The sequence below is a fragment of the Gossypium hirsutum genome, chromosome D05, assembly GCF_007990345.1.
Source record: "Gossypium hirsutum isolate 1008001.06 chromosome D05, Gossypium_hirsutum_v2.1, whole genome shotgun sequence".
Lineage (NCBI taxonomy): Eukaryota > Viridiplantae > Streptophyta > Magnoliopsida > Malvales > Malvaceae > Gossypium > Gossypium hirsutum.
The window spans coordinates 9,986,069-9,997,562 of NC_053441.1; the positions used below are offsets into that span (position 1 = coordinate 9,986,069).

Below are 11,494 nucleotides of genomic sequence, written 5' to 3' on the forward strand. Positions count from 1 at the left end.
ATTCAAGGGATAATTTGCCAAATTATTTCCTAAAGTTTACCTAGTTTAACCCTTGTTCACATCTAACATTTTAAGCCAGTTTAATTCAAATATAAATCGTAATTAAGCATTCTAAAATCTAATTTTCTTCTATCACTTAATTAACATTGAGTATCACATTTAAGTCTGATCACATTCAACCTTAATACACACACCTAGGTACATGCCATTTACTGAAACAACAGAAATTAATACTTTACCCCTTTCTCGGATCCACTGATGTGATGAGATGAGGTGCCATTTAAGTCTGATCACATTTAACCTTAATACACACACCTAGATACATGCCATTTACTGAAACAACAGAAATTAATACTTTACCCCTTTCTCGGATCCACTGATGTGATGAGATGAGGTGCCTTCAATCTTCAAAGATCCATTTTTCCTCTATTTTTAACCTACGCGTATAAACATGCATTAAGCTATTGCTAGCTTAGTAAGTACAACTATTATTTAGACCATAATCTATAAATTATAACTTATTTATTATCACTAGACAGAATCATTTAAATGACATGTTTGTACTCATCATACATAATTTACCAATCAATTAGCTTATTTTTTTACAATTAGGTCCACATTTATTATTTTCTCATTAAACACCAACTAAACATATTGATTTAATTATCATCTATTCAATACTAGAATCACATGATTTATTTTAAATTCTCATTTACTCCATTTAGCTAAAATTTCTGATATTTTACTTTACTTATTTCAACCATATATTTTCTTTTCTTTTCTTTTTTAATTTCACAACTTTTCAACACATATAATCTATATGATTCAATAATCACTAAAATAGTTATGTACCTTTTTCAGAGGCCCAATAGACTTAATAGAAAACACAGGATGTATGGAATAGAATAAAACACCACCGAAACGGATAAACACTCTTTTTATTTTATTTACCATTTTATCCTCACTATTCACACTTTTTACTATTAATCCTTGATCATTACCTTCCATAATTATCTTTTTCAATTCATTTACCATTTTACCCCTTTACTTTTTTTTTATGATACCACCCATATGTCCTGGTTCCTTTTGGTATATTTTCACATCTAGTCTTTCCTCCTTTTTCATCAATTTAATTTAATCCTTCAACACCCAATTTTCTCACATTGCCCCAATACTTTCCATTAATTTAAGCATTTTTCCAAATAAATTTATATTAATATTCATACTTTTCCAAATATCTTATGTCTATCTTTTATGTCTCATAACTTTTTAAAATTTCAATTTCTAACTTTTCTCAAAATTTCGACTAATTTATTATAGATTTATCACTGTTCAAGGCTCCAGAAAATTATTTTTGGGATGTTACATAAATAGTAAGATTTTTTATATTTAGGATTGATATCCAACTGTTTGATTTCAAATTTGGACCAAAATTTCATCTAAATTTTGAACAAATTTAATATATGATATTGGTTTTTAAGGTTGATGATATTTAATATTTTAAGGTAAATATACGAATTTGGATTTAAAGTTGATGAGATTAAATATATTTATCCCATAACTATCCTTCTATTTTTTTTCTCGTGTACCGTTGAGCAGAAGAATAGCTTTAGTTTAGATTGGGTTAGGTTATGTGTTTAAATTCGAACAACCGCCCGAAATTTAAAAAGGTTTGAGTAAAAATATTAGACTCGAAGAACGAACTTGGACAAAAAATTAGGGCCGTTTAAAATATGGGTTGAGCTCGGGCTTAAACCTTCAAGACTTGAGTTTGGAGGTGTCCATGGGCCAGGCGGCCTGGCCCGACGGCCCACTCGAAATATGGGAGGATTCGGGTAAAAATATAGGCCCGAAATATGGGTTTTGGCAAAAAAATGAGGCCCGTTTAGAAAACGGGCCGGGCCTCGGGCACCACTTTTTTTGCCCGGGCCCTGCCCGAATTTAATAAAAATATATTTTTTATTTTTATTTTTTAATTTTAAAATATTTTTAAAATACTTTTTTTTTATTTTTTTATTTTTAAAATTATTTTTTGGTGTTTATTAAAAAATGGGCCGGGCTCGGGCCAGGCTCGGGCTTAGGATTTTATTCTCGGGCCGGGCCTGAACAAAATTCCAGGCCCATATTTCGGGCCGGGCCGGGCCCGAGCCTAGGAGGCGGGTCGAAATTTTTTTTGGGCCCAACCCGAACCCGGCCCGGCCCGGCCCATGGACACCTCAACTTGAGTTCAGCCTTGTAACACCCCTTACTCTACCTAGTCGTCGGATTCGAATAATGGAATGTCACATTTGTTACAAAAGCAATCCACATCAAGAACATTCAAATTTAAAACACAATTTATAATTATTACCAATCACATACCATACATACATAATTATTGCCAATCACATACCATACATACAATCAAAATTTCATAGTTGGTATCGATATTGTATTGATACCTTTTTAAAAATCGATACCAAATTACAGTTCTGTTTTCTTTGTAAATCAAAGGTATCGATACTTATCAACGGGTATCGATAGTTTACGAAAAAATATTGATACTTATATAAATATCGATATCATTTTGTCATTCTGTTTGTTTTAAAATTGTTCATATCGTTAGGGATATCTAAGTCCAAAAATGGTAAAATCTCATCTTTAAAATGTCCACTTCATGCCAAAAACACCTAAACCCAAATGGTATCTTATAAACACAATAATAACATAAAAATCATCAACTAAGGACCTTCATATTCATTTCCAACATGTCAAAAACATTACTTTAATAATCAATCTAATTACCTAACCAATATGCCCAATTTACACCTCAAAACATTGAACCTAACATGCAATCATCCACCATTCAAACCATCTTTCAATTGATTCCATATTAGCCTTATAACTTAGGTGCAAGAATTAACAAGTCATTTCAAACATGGCATAGCATAAGCATCTTCTTTCCATACCTATATCCTAGTGTATCACCTAAGTACCTTATAAAGAAATAACATGCTTATCAACTACATAACAAGTCATCGTTATCATGATCTTTACCATCACACACACAAATTTTTACATATGATTCACAAAATGCCAATATAACCCAAAATGGACATCATATAACCATAAGACTTATTAGGTACATGTCAAGATCCAAAATGAAACACATCACCAACACTTGAGTTTGGGATTGTCGCTGGATGCTAGAATAATGATCAAGTTTTTAAGTACCTAACCTGCGCACGAAAAACAAAACTGTACGTCAAGTATAACTCGGTAATACTTTTATATCCCAAACAAATAAATCTAACATAATTCATAAATGTATATAAATTAGAATGAAAATGATATGCAATTAATCAAGTTCAATATGCCATTTCACATAACCATAGATTTCATACCGTGTCATTTCTCCAATATTAACATAAATCTATCACATTTCACAAGCTAATGATCACACAATTCATATAAGGCACATTTCATCTCAAATTCCAATTTCATATTTTCATTGACAGAACATATTAATGTTTCAAATTCAGTCCATAAACTTTCATTTTATTTCCCCAATTCCAACTCCATTTCTCATTCCTTTTGCCATATCAAAATCATATAATTCATATCATCATTTATTTCCCTATTAAAACGAATCGGACTCTGATGGATACATGAATCCAACCAACACATCAGTTTGGCACCCAGTGCATCATCGGATAAATCCAAAGTAAATAATTGTGCCTAACGATATAATTAAGTTCACACCCAGTGTCTCATCGACTCATAGTCGAAGTAACTCTTAACTCTTCCTATCCTATGGCATGCCAACTATATCCAACTTTACCTGAATAGTTAAGAGAGTTTCCATTATATGTTTCATTACGTTCAATAGTCATATCAGTCCACAATCACTTTCATCATAATTACATTTAATCAATATATAGCAATAATAAATCATCATATACATTCTCAATTTTACATTTGTATAAATATACACAATTTTCATATATATTCAATATAGTCTTTAGATATATCAATCAATCAATCCAATTCAACTCAATTCATTACATTATCACAAATAACTCACTTCATATTCTTACCATAAATAAACAGTTCAAAATGCAGCAATTTACGTCGAGTTCGAATTTATAAAAACACAAGTTGTAAATTTCGAGCTATTCATCAATGACTTTGTCTTTTCCTTTCTTTTTCAAGGAATCCGGGTCAATCTTAGCTACGGATGAGAAACAACACATAAAATTATCGATATGCAACCATTTTCACATTCAATTTCTAATTTCTACAAATTTTGCATTTATTCAATTTAGTCACTAAAATTGGGAGTAATATAACTTTCAAGTTTAACCTCCAATTTTTATATCAATTTCACTCTAGACCTAATTTAACTTCTTATTTCATTTTTCTACCCCAAAAATTTAGAAATTTATACAATTAGGTCCCTATTACACAAAATCGTGAATTGACTTTACAATTTAGTCCTTTTTCAACTCTAAACTTAAAATCTATCAAATTATTACCAAAAGCTTCAACTATCTAACAATGGTAACTTCTTAAATCTTTAAAAGTACCAAAAATTATAATATGAGTCAACAAACCTTACCGAGATTCCAAAAATATAAAAATTACAAAAAAAATAACTAAATTAAACTAACCACTTTAAACTTAGAAAAACCTTGTCATGGGTTGAGGTTTCTTTTCTTCTTTGGTTTCTACTTTGTTGAAGATGAAATGGATGAAATAATTTTAATGCTTCTACTTTCTCTATTTTATTATTTATGTTTTATTATTATTTATTAATTATTATAATTATATCATTTTTTTAACACTCAACCCATATACTACCGTCCACTATCCATATTACATAGGTTAAATTGCCTTATAAGTCCTTTAATTTTGTTCAACATTATGATTTAATTATAATTCAACTTTTGACACTTACATGAATTAGTCCCTGTACTTAAATTAAACACTAATTCAACGAAATTACCTATTCAAAATTCAGTTCGCTTTTAATACAACTTTGTAAATATTTAGTAGTTTACGAAAACAGGGTCCCGAAACCACATTTTTCGATACCATTGACTTTTGGGACGTTATAGGTCCAACCCATTTTTAAGTTTATGATACTTTATATTATGTTATTTTTATATACTATGTAATTTAGAACATATTAAAAATAAATATATAGTAAATATATAATACTATAATGTAAATATTAAAATAATGTTACGATGATTATATAAAAAATTCAATTAAATATTAAAATAAAAAAATATAATTTTTAAAAAATAAAAATAAAATAGATGAACTTAAAATGGACTTGAATTAGTCTTTTGTAAATATAAGCAGGTTTGGCCAAAATTTTAAACTCATATTCTCTCCTTGTTTGCATAAAACTTCATTCTACTTTAACTTTCTCTAACTGTACGTCTGTACCACCAGTGGCAGAAGCAACATTTGCTTGTGAGCTAGTATCCCCAGGAAATTTAGGTGCTTTATAATCATAAATAAGCTTAAGGCTCTTAAGCACTATTTGTTTGCCACTTTTTGTAATGTGATTGAAAGTTCATTGAAGTCAAATATCAACCGATTATATCGTCCACACATTGTAATACCCCGAAAATTTTTACAGTAAGATATTATTTTTGATATAGTAAGGAAATAAAGTGAAAAAAAAGGAGAATTTTGAGTTATGACAACATTGGGAAGTACATTATGACATATTAATTCAAGAAAGAATTAAATTGTAAAAGTGAGAAAAGCTTTGTTACCCAATAGTAAATACTCAAAATTTGAGAGGTTAAAATGTAAATATGAAAAGTTGAAGGATCAATAGTGTAAATATTTTAAGGGTGGAGTAATCTAGAACCTAAGGAAAATGGATGAATTGGGACCAAATTGAATAGATGAAGAATTATGAGGGACTAAATTGTAATTTTACCAAATTAAGTTATGACTCAAGGATGGAATTTTAGAATATCTAAAGGGAAAAATGGTCAATTACAAGAGAGAGAAATCTAGAAAATAATGATAATGTTGGAGATATTTTAGATTAAATAAATAAATATTAGTTTATTATATTTTGATTTGATTTTTTTTCTTAATGATAATTTATTATTTTGTTTAGTGTATATATATATATATATGGAAAGAAAGATGGAAGCCATCATCCCACCATTTTTCCATGCATCAACTGTAACACCCCTAACCCGTATCCGTCACCAGATTAGGGTTACGAGGCATTACCGAACAAGACACAGTTCAGCACAATCATTTATCTCTTTTCATACACCAAAGAACAACGATACATTTATAACATTATCAAACTTGAATATCCTCAATTTACTTATTTTAAATTCAAATATATAAAATGATAATTACAATTCAAATCAATCATACCTCACTAAGCATGTATCACAAATAAACACATTTCAAAATTCAAACTAATTCAATTTAAACATACATCAAAGCTCAATCGAACATATTCTATAATTAACAAACTCGAACCAAACTTGTATACATTAGAGTCATGTTAAATTATATAATACATTCAATATTCGATTTCCCTAAATCCATCGTATTAATTACATTTTCATAATTAAATCATATTCAAGCATATATCTTCACTTTTCATATATAGAAAATATGTCCGTACATAATTTCACTATTTAATTTAAATATCAAACATTGCATTTCATAACTTCTGTATATGTACATAATGAAACCAATATGTATACAACTTAATGTCCAATCACATTTACAACATTAGTAACATTATATTATGGTCGTACATACCTTTGATGTCATTATATTATACACATATGACCATTTCAATGAAATCATTCAATCATAAACTATATACGCTCAATACAAATCAACTTATCATTTAATCGACTAATCCAATAAATTTATAAAAGCTAAATTCAAACTTGTATTGCTCACTTAACTATCATTACCCGAATTTGTATATATCTTATTCATAAATTTTAAATCTACCTTGAAATCATTTATATATATCATTTAAAAGACCAAAAACATGCATATTTATCTATTACAAGTTTGCGCATATGAATACACCATTTTAGCCATATCAAAAATAAAAATCCATACAATTCATATAATTTTACAAAAATAAAATCGAATATTAAGTCCACTTGCATGAGCAAATCGTACCTTTATTAAATACTCCACATTCCTAATTTATTTCATAACAAATTGACATCCATAAATAACCTCATAATTTGTACAAGATTTAGCCATTAAATCATAAGTCAAAATATGTCATTTCCGGGTTCACTTAATTACTAAATTACATAACAATACCTTAACAAAGCATATCAAACAAGATTCACATATATTTACTTATAAATAAACCATAGCCGAAACACTAAGACTAAAACCAAACATATCACACATATCATATATATATATAACACATAACCAAGATTAATTAAGCTTGAATGTCATTTACCTTACTACCGAAGCACATGACTAAAACACCATAATATATACATACACCATGGCCAATTCAGAGATTAACATATTATACCAAACTCACTTCACTTATATGCTTTAACTAAGCTCACCTATGCCGAATTATTTACCACCTTCTTAACAAAACATATCAAACATAATTCACATAAATAAATATGCCATAGCTGAAATACCAAAATCAACATATCTATCACTTGATCAAAAGTATAAAAACCATGCTTAACAAAATAAATGAGCCATTTTTGCATGGCTCATATTTACATACCCAAAAAATCAAACATATTAACTAGACTATACATGTCATAAGTTTAAATTCAAACTTAGTAAAATACCGAAAACAGTTGATAGTGTGATAGACTTCTCTGACGATTCCCGTGCTCTTAACCAACTTCCAAATCTATAAAATTGAAAGCGATTACACACAGTAAGCTATTAAAGCTTAGTAAGCCATAAGCAAATAAACATTTAATCATTTACATAAATTAAGCTAGACAATTAGTAATAAATCATTATAATTTCACATATAATTCAATTTATCAATTTATATATATCAAAACTTATATAATTTTTAATAGCTTCCCTCTTTACCGAATAATCAATTGAACATTAATATATCCAATCATCACTTTCCTCAATGCACATATACATCAAAGGCCGAATACATATATATTCAAATATGCAATCACATAATTCATATTTCACATAACTTCATATCATCAATTCAAGTATACAACTTACCTTATTTTCAAATAGGTAATCAACGATCACATACCTGGTCACTTAACCTGATTTATACATTCGTACACAACTTATCTTTGCCCGTTGAACCATTCAGAATTAAAAAGGATACTCGGATAGTCGAAAGACTCGTACAATGCCAACGTCCTAGACGTGGTCTTACATGTAATCACATATCAATGCCACTGTCCCAGGCAGGGTCTTACATGAATCAAATACGATGCCAATGTCCCAGACATGGTCTTACACGTAAACACAAGTCGATGCCAATGTCCCAAACGTGGTCTTACACGATAACACATATCGGAAATCCTATGTCATGACATATGTATCCTATCTATTCCTAAGGTTCGTACGGGCTCTCGGACAACGTATCTCGATCGAATCAAACACGAAATAAAACTTCCTGGCTTATCACACATTCGGCCAATACACATATATATCCACAAAATTCAATTCAACAAATAACATATATATATTTGCAAATTCAAAAACATTTATATGCTAATAGACTTACCTCGGATGTCGTCGACTGTTAAATCGGCTACTCGACCACTTTTGTATTTCCCCGATCCAAATCCGATTTCTTTAATTCTTGATCTAAGCATCTTCAAATTAAGTTTATTTAAACATCATTCTATTCAATTTAACCTAAAAACACATAAATAGGCAAATTACAATTTTGCCCCTAACATTTCACACTTTTTACAATTTAGTCCTTTTTGCTCAAAACACAAAATACACAAAATTTGACTTCACTCCTTAAGGGCCGACTATTCCTAGTGTCCATACAAGCCCACATATTTCATTTATTTCACATTTTAGTCCCTCAAAAATTTATTTTTACAATTAAACCCTAATTACTCAAATTCATCAAAATTCAAAGACAAAACATGTTAATCTTTCACATATCTTTCATATTCCATCATCAACTATCACAAAGCTCAAGCATTCATCAATGGCATTTCTCAAAATCATCAACAATTCACAAAATTAAGATATGGGTTTTGAAGTATTCAAAGCAATGATCTCAAAAACGTAAAAATGATCAAAAACCGAACAAAAACCAACCTTGAATTAAGCTTCAAAATGGCCGAATGTTTCAAGCTTTCAAACCTTGTTTTCCTTTTCTACATTCGGTGAAGAAAGATGAACATAAAATGGTGGCTTTTAATGTTTTGTTTTATTATAACATATATTATTATTTTATTATTATTTTAACTTTTATTTTATATATATATAAATCACATATCATCATTATGCCATCCACTACCTATTACTATTGGCTAAATTACAACATAAGGCCTCAAACTTATAAAGACAACAACAATTAGGCACTTTCTTAATTAACCATCAAATTTTCATTTTACGCAATTAAGCCCTTTTTTTCAATTTAAGCACACAAACATAAAATTAATTCACGAAACTTTCACATATGTAAATTCACACATAATTAACACAGAAAATAATATTAAAATATTTTTCAGACTCGATTTTGTGGTCCCAAAACCACTGTTCCGATTAGGGTCAAAATCGGGCTGTTACATCAACGTGAGAAGAAGAGAGAAAGAAAGAAAGTTTTGCTTTCTTTACAATTTAGTCCTCACACCAAAAATTCACCATTTTCACTTAGAATTCAAAGAAATTTTCATAGCCACCAAGAGAGAAAATTGATAAGGAGACTATGGGGAGCTAGAATATCAAGTTAGATTCAAGAAATAGAGGCTGGAGGAGTGAGAAAATCAAGTTAAAGTTTGAAATCAATAGAGTAAGGTAAGAATATCAATATTTCAATAAATTTTTGAGTTTGATATTATTGAAAAAGTATGAAATTGATGTTAATGTAGGGTTTTATTATATAAGGTTCTATGTTCTTGATATGTTAGTGAAGAAAAATAAGAGAAAGTGATGGGAAATACTATAGAGAAAGGGAATAAGGGTGTTATAAATTTAGTAATCAACATTTTGCACTAAAATAGATTTGGACAGAAACAGTAGGTTAACTTTGAAAAATCACCATAAATCATGGAAATTGAATTAGAGGATGAAAAAGATATGAAATTAAATCTTATTTAGTCTAGTTTCTCATAGAAGAAACAGTGTGATCAATGGAATTGTAAATTAAGAGTTATAATAAATTTTGTGAGACAAGGTCAGAATGAATTTGGGTTCCCCTGTTCTTACTTTGGAAAATCATTAAAAATTGTAAAAAATTATTATGAGTTATAATTTATATGATTAGAATCCTTAATAAGTCTATTTTAAAAAAGAACAAACGAGAACATCATCTAAATTCTGTACAAGGAGATAATTAATTTTTGGTGAAGAAGGGTCAAAACTGTCAGATAGCAGAACATGGATGACTTTAAAGAATAAACCGTACTTATTGGATAAACCAAAAATTATGAAAATTTTATGATAATAATATATGTGAGCCTAGTTTAAAATAAAATTTACAGATCTCAATTCAGAGTTCTGTAGCGTAAGATATAATTAATTTAGTGACTATAACTCAAGTGAACAACTTGTTATGAGTAAACAAGTAAATAGTGGTAATATATATATCAGGGATGTGGAATGGAGTGGAGGAGGAGGAAAAATAATATATGTGAATATTCAGCTAATATGAGTTTATTTTAAAATAGCTAATTTACATGTTTTAGGTTCAGGGACTAAATTGAATAAAAGTAAAATTTTAAGGGTTGTTTTGTAAAAATGTAAAAAATGACCAAATTGCATGAAATGAATTGTTTTATCATTTAAATTAATAAATTGAATGAAATATTAATTTAGATCAAGATTTGGGTGGAAATTCGAGAATAATGAAAAATTACCAAAATGTCCCTAAGTTTTGATATTTATGCAATTTAGCCCGATAAGTTCGTGTAACTTGAATTATATTCTTAGATGCTTGAAATGTATGTTATTGATGAAATATTGATATATTTGATAAAAAGAAAAAAAATCCCGGTTGAATGGAAGGAAAATTCGAGGGATCTCTGAAAAGGAATTGACGGTAAAAAGGATCTAGCCCGGACGGGTGATCCTATCTTGATATACCTCTCCCAAAGAATATGTGTGAAAAAGATCTAGCCCGGACGGGTGATCTTGATATAGCCCTTTCGAAGAATATGTGGAAAATGGATTTAGCCTGGACGGGTAATCTGAATTAGGGTCTGAATTTATCCTGGACTGGTAATTTAGATCCAAGCTCATTAGAGTAATTGTCGTTGCAGGAGATTTAGCCTGGACTGGTAATCCCGCT

At 29.2% G+C, this 11,494-nt stretch overlaps 1 long non-coding RNA gene across 1 annotated transcript; it reads right to left on the reverse strand.

Annotated features, from left to right (window-relative positions):
- Window positions 1-7,631: 7,631 nt before the first annotated feature.
- On the reverse strand, window positions 7,632-9,389 carry LOC107906383 (uncharacterized). Its single transcript, XR_001686705.2, has 3 exons — window positions 9,301-9,389; window positions 8,747-8,829; window positions 7,632-7,888 (listed from the first exon to the last, which is right to left on the reverse strand). It is a non-coding gene; the product is annotated as an uncharacterized lncRNA (long non-coding RNA).
- Between the last annotated feature and the right edge of the window lie 2,105 nt (window positions 9,390-11,494).